Source organism: Diplotaxodon limnothrissa, linkage group LG12 (genome assembly GCF_057381915.1).
Source record: "Diplotaxodon limnothrissa isolate DT_005_m linkage group LG12, D_limnothrissa_male_GT1.1, whole genome shotgun sequence".
Lineage (NCBI taxonomy): Eukaryota > Metazoa > Chordata > Actinopteri > Cichliformes > Cichlidae > Diplotaxodon > Diplotaxodon limnothrissa.
In genome coordinates, this window is record NC_140607.1 from 31,850,337 (window position 1) to 31,864,880 (window position 14,544).

General features: G+C 38.7%; 1 pseudogene; it reads right to left on the minus strand.

Moving 5' to 3' along the window:
• Positions 1 to 308: 308 nt before the first annotated feature.
• Positions 309 to 9,447, minus strand: LOC146621651 (uncharacterized; annotated as a pseudogene).
• Between the last annotated feature and the right edge of the window lie 5,097 nt (positions 9,448 to 14,544).

Consider the following 14,544-nt stretch of genomic DNA (forward strand, 5'->3'; position numbering starts at 1 on the left):
TTTTAAGTCTGTCAATCCAAAAGTTAACCTATTCTTGAAATCTGCTTTCTACAGTTTCATCTGTTTATAATTTCTAGACAACAGACATAAAAGATCAAAACTGGGTAGCATGTGATGTGCTTTAATTTTAGTTAGCTGTCACCATGTACTAATGCAGCTATGTCTCATTTTGTAGCGAACTCCTCCATTATTCATTTATTCTACTGCCTTTACTTGAACCATATTGCAATGTGTCCCTGAGCCTATCCATTAGGCTATTTTTCTCTAACACTTCTGTCCTGCTCATATAATATGAGTATTGTTGAGTCTCAGCACAGCGCAGCCACTCTCCCACCTGGATGCTTACTCTTCATGCTTCCAAAGTGTCTAAAAACAGATGGAAAGGGAAACATGCTCAGACAGTGAAGCACCCAGATTCAGCTTGCAGCCTGAAGGCATATATAATATATAGGAGCCATACATGAGCACAGTGCATGAATCACAAAGAGACTATATATTTGTCTCGCTTATAATATTTTCATCCTGCATACACTTTCTTTAACATTAATCGATGTAATGTTACATTGAATTTTAACTAATTTTGGAAGAGACATCTCTCCTCTTTTTTGTGTCTTGATTTTTACCAAAGTAAGAGTCTGTATTTTTCCCTTTAACACCATTATCTGAACCTGCCACATCCAGTGTAATTACATTTACTAAACATAAATGATTCGAACAATCCAGTTAAACATAAAATTATTTTGATTAGTTAATCCTTCTCCCATATTACCAACAAAGTGTAAACAATAATCCTCCGGGAAAATATTAATATAATGTATTGTATCAATATATCTTATACAACATATTTAATGTTTTATGCTAATGCATTCGTGGCCTGCTGTGCCCTTCATGATGTTTAAATGTAAATACATTTCCTCTTTATAGCTCTCTACTACTAATTGATGTCATTGAATAGTGATTCAGTTCATAGCTTGTTTACATTATGGCTTTCATGTTTCCTGCAAATGTAATTAACAGGGAATCAAAACAAAATTATGTCAGGGCTTATGGCATCATTTGATGCTTGTAGCAATCATTTTGTATTAGTTTTGTCACAAATTCAGTTCTCCTCTTACCTCCATGTGTTGTTTTCATGGCTGTAAACTGCTGTTGTTTTCAGATGGGTGAAACCATCAGATCCTCCTACAGCCAGCAGTGCACCACTGAAGACTACAAGAGATATCTGAAAATACACAAGTAAGATAGAGAAAGACATATATATACTTTGTTGATCCCAGGATTTCAGATTATGTTACGAAGAACCAAGTCTTTGTTTCAGTGCTGAAAACTATTCCAAGTTTTTTCTTGAAGTATCCTCATTTATCTTATACTGCGCCTTGTTTCCACTGTGGGAAACAGGCCATTTTATTCTCTATCTCTTTAAGTCCACCCCTTTCATGCAAACTTTCTCCCAAATGATTATCTGTCACATACAGAAGGTTTAAACAAGATGTCGGTAGGATTGCTGTCAAAACCAGACCAGCGTGACTGTTTATGGACATCTGATCTCACTGATATCATACAGAGTCAAGAGTAGAAAAAACTTTCTGAAACTCAAAGTCCAATGTTTGAAATTGTGTCATTAAGGTGCCATTCTCATCAAAAGTAAATAATCTCAACAGTTACTGGAAAGATTTAGCATTTATTTACACTTACATTACACTTCTGGATTAGTCTTTCTTTTGCGTTTAGAACTGCTTCAGGTTTTTGTGGCATAGATTCCACAAGGTGTTGGAAACATTACTCAGATATCTTCGTCCATGTTGACATAACAGCATCACGTAGTTGCTGCAGATGTGTCAGCTGCACTACAAATCTGTTCCACCACATCCCAAAAAGTGCTCTGTTGGACTGAGATCTGGTGACTGTGGAGGCCAGTTGTGAAATCATTGTGAAATCAATTGTGAATCGTTGTCATGTTGAAGAAGGCAGTTTGAAATAATTTGAGTTTTGTGACATAGTGCGTTATCCTGCTAGAAGCAGCCATCAGAAGATGGGTACACTGTGGTCATAAAGAGATAGACATGGTCAGTAACAATAGTTAGGCAGGCTATGATGTTTAAATATTGCTCAGGTGGTACTAAGGGATCCAAAGTGTGCCAGAAAAAAATGGTTTTCTATATATTTATTTATAAGGCTATCATATTTATTACTTTGCATATTTTCATTTTAAAAAGTGGTTTGTTGACTTATTGCTTCCTTCCTGTCAGCTGGAGGCAGTTTGGCCATTCTCCCTCTGGGAACAATTAGGCATTTGCACTCAGAGAACTGCCACTCACTGGATATTTTCTCTTTTTCAGGCTACTCTCTGTAAACCCTAGAGATGTTTGTGTGGGAAAATCCCAGTGGATCAGCAGTGGTAGTGTTGTAAGATATGGAGGGAAATACTCAGACTTTGGCACCTCAGTGTTTCTTGAGCTCATGTGGCTCAAAAGCCACTAAGTGAATGCAAAGCGAATCTTGGCCACTTTAAGGTCACTTAAATCACCTCCAATCATTCTAACACTTCCCCCAAACCTCTGATTGGCCGAACAGAATTTATGTTACTCAGCAGTTGAAAATGTGTGCCTAACAAAGTGACCTGCGAGTGTGCTGCTTTACATTTGTAAAATAAATCTGTGTAGACTTTTCACATTGTACCAGAGTACAATGACAGATGTTTCACTCAAATATGTTCAGTCAAATATTTTAGAATATAGTTGGTTTGGCTCAAATTTGATAGATACTTTTATGCCCATAGTGTGAAAATGCCATCATCCAGCCAAACTAAGTTTGTGACACATAACTGCTAAGTGACACTTAGTGTTTTGTTTAGCTGCCAAAAGCTGGTATGCCAATATATGAAACGGAGATGGTGAGCACTGAAAACATTATACTGTTATCAGTGCTGGATTTGTTTAGTTTTGATTCCTGATTTATTTTTTCAAACCCTGACCGTTCTTTCCCCAACGTCTCCTGAATCTCCTTGTTTTGTTGTGCATTTGTCTTGTTTCAATTTTGTATGTTTGCATTCCCTGCCCTGATTAGCTTCACTCATGCTCTCTTACTCAATTTTATACTTTTTTTTTAAACTTTCTTACTCGTCTAGCATCCTACATTTGGGTCCTCTAACTTTATAATGAATTCATTTTAATCATCAGCACCATCACAATCCAGTGAAAGCATGCTAGAAAATGTTTTCAGTAAGAACCCTTTATTGCAGTGTAAATTATTAAACAATAAAACAAAAGAAAAATCATGTGGTCCTCTCTCATTCATGTCACTCATATTTCCTCGCTCCATATTTTCCATTTTTATCATTCGTATGCAAATATGGCCAGAAGTTTTTTTTTTAGAGAGAACAGTTTATGTCTGTTGTACCGATCTACCCTCTCACTCCTCATGTGTTTCACAGGCATCAACCTCATGGTGTCACAATTGAACCTTTGCAGCTGCATGGAGCTCCAGCTTGAGCTCATCTTTGCCCCCGGCCATGTAGAGGTGTCTCAGGTACACAGCACAACCAGCGCTCTCTCTGTGCCTCAGCATGTGCGCGCATATCGACCAGGTTCCATCTGCAGGGTTGTACCGCTACACTGGGGAACATTTAGAAGATAGCACAAGTGAGGGGAGGCCATGTATACTATTTAATGCACAACCACATACACCATGTGTGTAGCACTACAGGTTGGGAGTGTTTATGTAGAAAAATGCCCAGGTTGTCATGGGAACGACTGTGTGGCAGGCAGAGTGTGGACCTAGATGCAGGATTCAGGAGGCAGAAATTAACTCAAAAACTCAGTTTTATTGCTGGAACTTAAGAAAAAAACCCAAAAGAAATGCAGAGCAGCACATAAGGAAAAATAAATGAGGACCCTTGGAGGAGGTAAACAAACTGCCATGAGGGAAGGATACAACAAACAACAGAGGGAGACTCAGACAATAAATACACACCAAGTAATTAGAGAGACAGGACACACCAGGGAACACAGCTGACACTTGTTGGGAACACAAAACAAAGAAAGCAAAGCCAAACAGAGTGGACAAGAGACAAGATACTAGCAGAATAAAACAGGAAGTAACTAAACATGGCATCATTAACAGACAAAGACTTGACAGAAGGCATGGGAACACAGGGGAAGACAGGGGAAATAGAAAGGGATAACTAAATATTACATAACCAAGAAGATGAACTAGACTGCAGACAGGGGAAATAATAAATGCCAAAGGAAAATGTGAACTGCACTAATATGCAAAAAGAGGCAATCTTAAAAACAAGTGTTGAACCCGCAGAGAAACACTAAGCCCTGGGTTTAAGACCTATAACACAGGCTTTACTAATCTACTCTACACAATAAGCTAAAAGTGTTTCCTGTAATATACGTACATTTTTCAGTTTGTAAAAAAAAACATGTTGGATATTCCAAGCCAAGATTGTGTCCAAGAACTTGATGGGAACCAAAAAATGGTTGTGGGAATTGCACCGATGTGCACTTCTCACAGACAAAAATAGTTAGGAACAAGTGACCCGTGTTTATCTTTGGCAAGGTTGAAGCGGTTGCCTGTAAGTGTGTATGCATGTGTGTGTCTTGTGGTAATGTGGGATACATGGAATTAAAGGGGTCAAGATACACAATAAGTGTTTCTTAAATTCTCCTATGTCCAAAAGCAGGCAAGTTCAGTTTTTGAGGGTAGAAAGAGGTCGGGTCACAAACAGGGCACAAAATATTTTTTGTGAGTATAGCTTTCCTATATTAACACATACTATTTTTCAGCTTTTATTTATTTATTTATTTATTTATTATTCTTTTAGTTTAAAAAAAAATCTTCATATAAAAGCAAAGCAAAATGCTGGGTATTTGTTGCTTCCAACTGCCCAAATGTGGATGGTTGCAGGTTAGCACGGTGGGTGAAAAAAAAGTCTGTCTTATGAAAGACATTTTTTTATTATTATTATGATTAGCTCACATTAATTCATAGTGAATAATTGTTAATTCAACAAGGAGAAATCATGTGGGAGAATTGAACATGATTTATTGTGTTAGAAAAATTATTAGACAGGAAAATCTATTAGCCAATTAGAGTCTGATAACCATCATCAAGGACTTAAGTGACTCCAGGGTTTGGATGCTGGTGAAGATGAAGCTGGAGGCTCTGACTGAGGTGGGGAGGAAGTGAGCTGCATGAATCAGAATCTAAAAGGGAGACTAACAGAGGAGTACTGAGATTTAATGTAAGCAGATTGGCTCAAACGAGGCACGTAAGAAGATGATTGGACTACAGTAATGATGTCAGTATTGAGTTTGAGAATGTGGGTGAGTGGAAGTGACGTAAAGAATCGACTACTAGCCAAACAGCCAGGGATGAATGCAGGTGAGTGATTACAGATTTTCCTTATTGAAGTTAGGCATAATATTCGATTTCAGCCTTTTATCCTGTTGATGTAATCAGTATCTGTGAGGTTTAGGACAAAGATAGTCTTTTTCAATAGCATCGCACACCTGAGTCCTTTCACCATCACTCCCTCCCATTATATACAGGTTACCTTCCAGCACAGCAGCCACAGCTCTGGTTCTTCTTGTCAGCACCGGTACCTGCTTGGTCCATTTGTTCATTTTTGGATCATATTTATAACAACGAAACAAAGGTTATCATTTTAGCAAGTGATCTGTCTGTCATTGATATTTTTGTGCAGCTTGAATTCTTTGTTCCTTCCTCTGAGTCAGCCTCTTCAGCTTGTCATCAAATTAATGTGAAATGTCAGGTAAATAAGAAAATGATTAGATTAGTTTTAGCTACATTTATAGATTTTTTTTTCATAGCACAAACAAGTTTCATACATGGACAGTAAACTAAACACATTAGAAGACTGTGTTAGGAATGGAAGATACATATTTATTTTATTTGCAAACTCTAAAGAGAGACCTTTCATTTCAGTGAGAGCTCTTTAAAACAGTCTCATTTGTTTACAGTCTGCACAAAGTGGAATGACAGTTCATTTTGTAAGATATTGACCTTTAGTTTGCACTTGTGCTAAAGTACCTCTCTACAGTACTTATGAAAGTAATGCCATCATGTCCTCCAATGGCATACAGATATCTGTCCATTGCCACCAGACACACTGCACTCTGGGGGTTGTTCAAGGGTGCTACATCTGTACTCCAGCTGTCTGTGTCTGGATTGTACCTGCCAGGATGGAAATCAAAGAGTGGGATGTCAAAGTGTTGGAGGAAGATAATATCAGCTGCTGGCAATAACATTTTGAGAAGACAAGTCACAGAGAGATGCTTTCATAGAAACTCAGCTTTAAAAAAAAAAAAAAAAAGTATTTGCAATCTTTGTGCTTTGTGCTACTTTTAAAGTTTTTCAAGCTTACACACAAATAAAAATAGAAAACCATTCTACACTGTTCATGGGGCAGTGTGGGAATGTCACTTTTGGTTCATTTCTATCCTTTAGGAGGGTCTTGCAACAGACAGAATTAGTCAAATTGCCCATTTACTACAATAGCCAAATACTGTTTTCCCCTTTATATAGCCACAATTTCTTATTAGCCTCAGTAGCATAAAATGACAGTGCAAATAAGAATAGTTACCAGAGAGATACTTCAAAATGAAGATAAAGTATTAGTTTAATTAGAGTAGTATACTACTCTCATACATTAGCTTTTGCACACAGACACACACAAACACACACACGTTCGCACTGAGTGAAAACGTTTTAGTTGTGTGGGCATCTGTGCAAACATCTGTCAAAGTGTTTCCTCTCCACAGGAAGGCTATTAAAATTGTTTTCTCTGTATTCAAGACTCTTAGTTGAAAACCCACATCCTACAGAACAATATTTTCTCCTAATTGGCAAAATTTTGCTTGAGTGGGACATTTGATATTCCCCTGAAATGTCAGCACAGCGATGTAAACACCCTTCAGAGATTAGGTGCAGTCGGCTAAGGGGCAAAAAAAAAAAAAGAGCTAGCAGGATCAATGCATATAGAGTTGATCACTCTGGAGCAGGTCTTCCCCATACTGTTGTCAAGAGCCTGCTGGGATGATTATTATTGGGTCAGTTGGCTGGCATCCATTTAAGAAATGGCTAACTGTGGGAACTGGGAAATTGGCCAGCTCCTTTGAGATATTTGAAGAAACTGACGAAGTAGAGCAAGAAGGAGAAACTCGTCGACTAGTGCACTGTGTGTGTGAGTGAAATAGCTTATTTTGGACTTTCTGGGCCTATGAGAAATAAATACCCCAGAAACATCAGGAGATGGAGAAAATCCTATAAAACAAGAATTTGGGGCAGTCCATCGCTCACTAATAAGATTTTATAATTACAATTTGATTTTACTTTTTTTTAGGCACCTGCATCAAATTTCTGCCTTAATACTGACCTCTTCTGTCGAATACTATCAACAACAACAACGGCAAATAAATACAAATCTCTCATTCTCCCATTAGTTCTACAGCATACACAGTTATGCAGTTTAAAGCAGTTGCCTTTCTTTTTATTTAATATGAAACATTGATCTACAGTTTAAGCAGTACTTTAAAATAAGTGTATGGCTAATGATGTTAAGTTTTAAGATTACCAGATTCAGGTTGGGTAAAAATAAAAACACAAGGTCAGTGATGTAGCAGCTTGTCTCACTCAAGATCCACCACAATTTACAGTTTATTGTAATGTGTCATGAAGAGAATGCAAGTTATAAGGTAATAGTTGTGTTAGGTTGGTTCGTTTGACTGGGAGGAAACACACAAACCCAAACACAGTCCAGAGAAATGGGATGGTTTTGTAAAGAAAGGAACATTAAACTTGTGGATCCAAGTATCCCCTGAGATAAAAGTGAAAACAAATTAGATTGACTGTATTACACAAACTAATGGGAAATTATTCTACTGAGAAGTCAAAGAGAGAGGCAAACCATCATATCCAGGAAATCTGACCACCCTTGGAGGAATTCATGCGGGAATGCGGTCATAAATTGACAAATACGACACTGACCTTAAGCATAATTTGAGAAGAATGTCTTGCCCTGTAAGTTTTGTACCCTCAGCGTTTGACTTATCTACAAGCCTGCTGCTATATTTGTCAAAACAACCATGAAGTCTAACTTAAATTCAAGTTTCACAATGCTATATTCTTGGTCAAAGAAAGTTACATCAACAATAGGACAGAGGTCTTTCAATATATAGATGTTTGGACCGTATATACTTACACCATCTTTTGCCAGCCTTGGCTTAATGAAAAAGCATCAGCACCCCATAGCCTACTGCCAGCAGTTGGTCCACAACTCACCGACTTTGATGTCTCCACATGACACCTATATTACATTACACGACTTCATTCATCAGCTCGAGCTGGGAGGAATTCTCTGTTAGAGCCAGGCAGCTGGTACTTATTAAGAGCTGACTTCAGATTGTCGCTGCCAGCTCGAGCATGCTTCCTTTCACCTTTCCTTGCTGTGATTGCTTGTGCGAGGTAATGAAATGCAGGTTGAATCATCTTGTTCCACAAAATTAGCCTAAATGAAAATAACCCATTTCAGTTAAAGCCTCTCATGAAGTCAGCAGTTTAACTGGAAAATGAAAACTCAATCTGCTCAGAAGATGGCGTGAAATGCTCACAGTGACAAATCCTTTGTGTTAAAGGGCTTTAAGTGTTAATACCAGGGGAGAAGTTTTGAAGTTATTCCATAGAGTGTCATTTTTAAATACAACTATTTGCCAGAATAAGACCAGTGCACACACATAAGACATTTTAAAACTATCTCAACTCCCCACATTCCTGTAACATTGCAGGTTATCTTCCCCTACCCACAGTATAGATCTTGTATAAAAACATATCAAAACATCTCACTTCCCCATGATTTGCATATATATCTCAGAGGTTGTTCCTGAGTGATGCCTGACAGGAACTTCCATGTGGTATTGAGGCAGGTTATTGGCTGGTACTTGGATGGGACCAGTCCCTTCTGGGCACCCTTGAGGATCAGGAAAGTCCAGCCTTCAATTAGCCATTCTGGGTGTCTCTTGTCTACTAGCAGCTGGTTCGTTTGTGCTGCCAGATGCTCATGGAATGCTGGCAGCTGGCCACTGTGATGGATACTGGACCCTGTTCAGGGAGGTTGCTGTGGTGCGCTCTTAGATCCACTAACCACTTCGCATCACCATTATGGGTTTCTTACTTCTCCCATATGCTCTTCCAGGATTGCGCTGTGTCCATCCTTGGAGGAGCTGTTCTCATATTGTTCCCCTGCCACCGACAGTATATCTTGGATGGTTCAGTGTAGTACAGCTGGTTTATTCTCCTGGCCTCTATCTCTCTGGTATACCTGTTTAAGCAGCTGGTCAAGGCTGTGAGTCTTTGCTTGGCAGTTTCCAAAGTTTCAGGTATGGGCAGGTGTCTGTACTTCTTAGGCACCCCTTTCTTCATTGCACCTTTTATGCAACTCCAAAAGTTGGCTAACTTCCCTCTGAGCTACCTTGATTTTGGCCACTAGTTTCCTTCTCCATGGAGGACACTGCTACTTGTGGCTGTTCATCTTATAGCCAAGCACCTCTGGTTCACTGCTGCCATGGTGTAGTCTCGGTGATGGTTGCAGTAGGGATCTTCTGTAATGCTGCATCCACATCTTCTAGTAGACTTTCAGAGGGTACTTCACATAGTCTTGGTAATTGGCCATGGAGGGACCAGGTTTCCACCTTTGCCACGATCCTATCTCTCAGGTCAGCTGCTCTGGCAATCAGCGCACCTTCAGTCATACTTAGGGCTTGGTACCCAATCCCAGCTCCCACTTGTCGCAGTATTTGTGTTATACCTCATTGATCTCCAGTTGTGATAGCAGCTGTTTCATCCAAGTGTTGAAACACTGAGCTACTAATTGTTTTGCTGTCAGTCTAGATGCTGGGTATTTCATAGGTCCCACATCCTCCCTGTGTAACCCCTTCCGCTGGAGTTACTTGGTAGTAGCATTCCAACAGTGCCCTGTTCTCCCACATATGCCTTCGTGTTCAAATAGCCCTCTTCTCATCAGTGACCTGGTTCCTTGCAACCTGACGCAGACCTTGTTAATCCACACCAGTATGGTTTCAGTTAGCTCTCTATTGCTCATATCTGAGCTAGGCTTGGTTACCTGACAATGAATTCACTGTACTCAAATGGTTTCCACAGATACCAGATCTCAATCTAACAAAGCACCTTTGGGGTGTGGTAGACTAGGACCTGGATGTGCAGCTGAAACATCTGCAGTAACTGTGTGACGAGTGCTCCTCTGAATAGTGTATGTGTGAATGGTTGAATATGTACTAAAAACACTTTGAGTGCTAAGTTAGAGTACAAAAATGCTGAAAAATAGTTTGATCTATTTGCCATTTAACCAGGCATCCATTAATTATTAACCAAAAAGCCTGCCCAGGACAGACTACAGCAATTACAATAAAGTGACCACAGCAGTCTCACAACAGTATGGTACTGAAACTGCAAGATCCAGCATTAATTGGTCTTGTGAGAGAGTGAACAGATGCATTAATTTAATGAGGATTGCAGACTCCTTCGAAAGCTGTTTACTAAGAGTGGACCTATTATGACATTCCAGCCCCATGTTTTTCTTCTTGAATCTAACACCTATGGGAGTAGGACAGTGCTCTCTAACACCATTATCAAAACACCGGATGAAGCAACTCTGGAAGAATGGCATTAGCAGAGTAGCTGTGAATAACCCACAATTTACAATAACAATTATTTATCAGATTTATCAGACTGTTTTAGCTCCTTTCCCTGTAAAGCCATACTACCTAAGCCAAAAATTGAGTTTAATTGGCTGCTCCTTGCAAACATTAGGTTTGAACAATTGGTGAGTGGAGCTGCTGTGCTGACAGCCAGAGCTGTGTGCCTGAGATGATATATATTTAGGGAAGCAGAGGACTGCAAGCATAAATAAAATCTTGGTCCTGCAGGTACACTTTCCATAATACAATCTCATAATAACATTTCTTCAGTTCAATATTGTATTTGAGTGTTGCAATAAAAAGAAAATCTGTTCTTTTCCTGAACTCTTTAAACTCTCAAATTGTGATGCATCAACTGACCCATAAACATGCTGTTGAGGACATGTTTTGGAATGCATTTGCTGAGTTGTCTCTGCAGAGTGAGGGGAGTTGACATGCCATGATGGCAGAATAACCCTTCTTTGACCAACAAACCAGCATATGGCGGGCCTCTTGCTCCTGTAGGGCTGCTTTGTGACATGAAGCGATAAAGCAGACATGGACAAATTACAGTGACTGTGTACTCATAACTTTCTCCCAACTACTGCCAATAATTAACAAAAACAAGTTTTTATACATCTTCCTGTATTGCATTATGCAAAACAAGACATGTGATGTTCAGACATTATGTCCCCTCTTGTTTCGCTACTGCAAATCTTTCCAGCCAAAAGACTCAAAAACCTAGATTGAGAGCTGGAAGTTTGTTCATTATCCTACTGTTATTTTTTGTTTTAATCTTTTAGTATCTGTAGTCAGACTTGTGAATCTGCCTGAAAGCAACAACCTTATGTGCTTTATCTGTAAACACATTTCTGATTCCTGCAATGTGTCTTCTTTGTATTGCAATAGCTTTCTGAACTGTAAGACATTTCAAGTGCTAAAACCTGCCTTCCCTCAGTTGCTCCACAAATCCCTATATAACTTCCCCAAGTGATTCATTCTACCATCCGTGAAACCCCAGACTCCTCCTTTAATAGGAAATTGCTGACGTGTGCTCAATTTTAAGTTCAGATGGACTTGATTGCCTCATAACTTAAAGTCATGCAGGGTTTCTGTGGCCCATGAAGGTGTTGTATATGTTAGATTTCTTATCTAATGAAAGTAGAAGATATGTATGTATAGGTACAAATTCTAGATGCAAAATTTGTTTTCTAATTAATCAATTATTGGGTTATAAAAATTATAACAATTAAACACACATCACAAATCTCTATTTCTTTGCTCAGCAGGAACCGCTCGGATGTTTTAATGATTCATTATTTGTTGGTCAAGGAAAGTCGGTAAAATGCAAATTCTGATGTAAAAATGACTATTCTGTTACCTCCTTGTGGTCCTTTTTCCAGGGCTGACTGCCAAATTGTGTCTTAACTACACATTACACTACACATTATATTGTTTCTAAAGATTAATATTTGTTTTATGAGATCTGGTAATAAACGCACTTCACCTTTACTTCACAGATAGACAAACAGACAGTTACACCAGGCTAAATTGTAGTCGTCTGCCCGTCAGCGAGACCTGCAGAATAAATGAGTCGAAAGTCTTTGGGTATAAGATAGACAACTGATCTCTCTAATTGTCTGTAGTTTCCTTCCAGATTCAGCAGTGACACCCGTGCACTCTACTGGCAGATTTGATTTGGCCACTCAGTGACCTCAGTATCTGGGCTGCTCTCATCACCCTAGGGCCTCTTGAGTGATTCAGCTGTAAAATAAAATCCAGTATTTTCAGGAGGTCAGGGATTTATTGAAGTCTGTAAGGGAAAAATAAATACTGACAAGCTATCTTCTCATAAACAGATTTCTATGTAAGGCATGTAGGGCATTTCTTCTTTGACTTGGATGAATAATATCTAGGCATGTGAATTACTGAATATATCAGTTGCTTTTTAAACCCTGCTCAAGTAGTCAGAGAGAAATCAAGATGTTTCATGGATGACTTCAGTCACTAGCCAAAACTAGATATCTATTCAACTTCCAGCAGCATTACATTTTAAAACTATAATACATTTTTATGCTTAGGAGACAGGGGAAAATATATTTTTATTTACAAAGGAAAACGCGAGGTTTTTTTTTTTTTTTTGCAATATATGAACTAAGCTTTTTTACAATCTTATCCAGTTCAAGCATTCAGTACACGATCTGGAATCAATGGGAAAAAATTACTCTCAGCTACCCAGTGACTTTATAATTAAAATCAACATGTACAAATAAAATGAATTATTATCACATTATTTTAAAACTGCTATATTGTTTATGCATCTGCTGCATTTTGGGGGTTTAGTGAATGAATTTAGCATTTTAAAATTGCAGTATTCATATTAATCTCTACCCTGAAGTACTAGGATGTGAAATAAAAAAAAACAACTTGTCCCCATGAGGTAAATGACTTCTGAACACGAGATAAAAGATTTCTCCATGGGCTCTGTAAATCTCAAATGTCAGAGTATTGGAAGCCTTAGTGATATGACTCAATTCTCTTTGAACTTTGGTAAGCAAGCACATCCCAGACTATTTTACACATAAATTGTTTCCTTAAGTCAGTCTTAAGAGCTTACCATTTAATCGTTCAGTTGATAAATCTCAGAACCTTCTGTAGGTAATAATGCACCAAATAAGACCATTTGTTGGTTAAAGGGAAATCCTTCAGATAAGGAATTTAAAACAGATTCATAACGGAAGGTGATCCCTATTTAAACATTTATTTTACTGATCACTTCTAAAATGTAAGACAATCCACATGTTAAACAGCCAGCAAATGAAACATCTTCCTACAACTGTTTCCAGAGTCAAATTTGATAACCACTGTGGCAGGGTGTGGCTTGGGCGCGGCTGCATGGGAGGCTGAGACACACCGGAGCTCCATCAGCTCATCGTGCCTCACCTGAGGTGTTGGAAATCTGCAGCCGGGGTTTAAAGGGAACAGCAACCGGAAATAAAGTGCTGAATGTACGAACTATGTGGTCGGACCGTCATTCCTGTTACAACCACAAAGCATGCAGCAGCATACCGATATAATTGAACCTCAACCTTAACATAGCATTTCGATTCACAGCAGTGGCTGGATGATATATATAGCTTTTCTGACATAACCTCAACTTTGAAGCAGTTGGAGAGGAAAAATGAAAACTCTACTGCTGTGCCGACTCAAAAACTGGCAGTCTAGACGGGTAAGATTAGTATTACTGTAGCTGAAGGGGGAGCAGCCACTGAGTCATTGTATAATCATCCCACACAAACTCCTGAAAATGGCGTGGTTAACATAGACAAGAAAAACATTTCCAATCCCGATGAAACAGAGCCGTTCTTCAAAGACATTAGTGATACACGATGAACCAAGAGGTGAGAAGTACATGATCAACGTACCAAATATGATGTTCAGAGGTTTTAGTGATGCCAGTGTTTTTTCTGTTGTTAAAAATGGTGTAGCTGACTTTAAAAGTAATATAGAGGCCATGCAAAGGATCCCAAACTATTACTCATCAACACTACTGTGCGTTTCGCCTTTATATTGGCTCCTTTAATGTTTTCACTATGTTGTATGTTTAGATAATGTAAAGTATTTCTAACAAACCATTTTTGACTTGCTGCCTCTGTGAGAAGTTATGCAAAGTCAACCACATCTATTAATAGTGAAATTTGCTGTTTTAATCTCTTTTCCAGAGCAATTTTACATCTCTCTAACTCAGATGGAGATTATAACTCGCAAATAACCAACTTTTTCAGGAGGAACTAAACCAGACCCAAATTTTTCCCAACCAAAG